We start from the raw sequence: 1,562 nt of genomic DNA on the forward strand, positions 1-1,562 counted from the left end.
AGATTTGGGATCATGATAGTGGGGAGGAGGAAGCATTTAAGAACTAGAAGAATGTTGTTTATGTTTCATCTTTGCCACACTACATCCTGATTGGCTCATCTCCTCCCCATGACCCTTCTGTAAGGGGATGTCCAGTTGCCTATGGATGGGCTTTGGGTCTCCACTCTGCACTCCTCCTCATTCACAATTTTATGATTCTTTGTTCTTTGATACCTGATATCTGAACATATTGACACCTCGTGATCACACAGGTTGGTGTGCTTCTTCCATGTGGGCTTTGTTGCTTCTCAGCTAGATGGATGTTTGTTTACCTTCAAGCCTTTAAGACCCCATACACTATATCTTTTGATAGCTAGCCACCATCAGCTTTCTTCACCACATTTGCTTATGTACTCGCTTTGTCTTCAGTGATCGTGTTGGGAAGGTGAGCATCAAGGAATTCCAGTTTAATAGAACAGATTGCTCTTGCATTGAGGGAGTACTTGAGTAGAGGCCCAATGTCCATCTGCTACCTTAACGTTAAACCTATAAATATTAAAATTAAACCACAAAGATCTATTTCCTCATCATCATATATAAAACTCAAATGAAAGTTGAACATGATAGTGGGAAAAGAGAAAAGTAAAAAGAAATAGAAGAAATAACTGGAAGGAAAAGGGCATTTATAAAGGTCTAAATACAAGCATGTGCATATGTAAATATATTTATATATGATGATGGGAAAATAGATCTATGTGCATACATTTAAAGATCTTCTTTATACACATATGAATGCCTATGGATTTTTTTCTCTAGTAATCCTGGATTAGCACAGCAATGGTGGATCATTTGTAGCCCTGGGAGTCCTGTTGGGAAAACACTGGACAGGGAACTGCAAGGTTCACAGTTCAAACTCACCATCAAGTCCAAGGGAGAAAGATAAGGCTATCTGCTCCAACAAGAGATGTATAGCCTCCAACACCCTCTATAAGGTCGCTATGCATTAGAATGGACCTGAGGGTAGAGGGTTTGGTTCCGGTTTGGGATATATCATTGAGGTAGAACTGCTGTATTTTATGATGCCTAAGAGCCCTGGTAGGGAGGTTGTTACACATTGCCCTGAGATCTGCATGGTAGGCAGTTCCCAACCACCAGCCACTCAGTGGGAGAAAGACTGAGTTTTCTACTCCCTTAAATAAGTAAAATCTCAGAACCCCACAGGAGGTCGCCAAGATTCAGGACTGACTCCATGGTTTTGATTTTGAGTGTAATCTATTCCTAAAGTGAAAATGGCTTCTGGAGAATTATTAGTCATCAAGGGCCAAAAGGTTGGATAATGGAAAGTTTGGAAGTTTTTACATTCAGCCAGAGTAGCTTGAAAGAAAAGTCTGTCTCAAGGACTTACTCAATGCAAGAGCACATTGTTCTATTGAATTGGCATTCCATGATGCATACTTTCCCGACACGATTGCTGAAGACAAATGTATGCATAAGCAAATATGGTGAAGAAAGCTGATGGTTCCCGGCTATCAAAAGATTTAGTATTTGGGGTATTAAAGGCTTGAAGATAAACAAGCTGCCAT

Source organism: Tenrec ecaudatus, chromosome 11 (genome assembly GCF_050624435.1).
Source record: "Tenrec ecaudatus isolate mTenEca1 chromosome 11, mTenEca1.hap1, whole genome shotgun sequence".
NCBI lineage: Eukaryota > Metazoa > Chordata > Mammalia > Afrosoricida > Tenrecidae > Tenrec > Tenrec ecaudatus.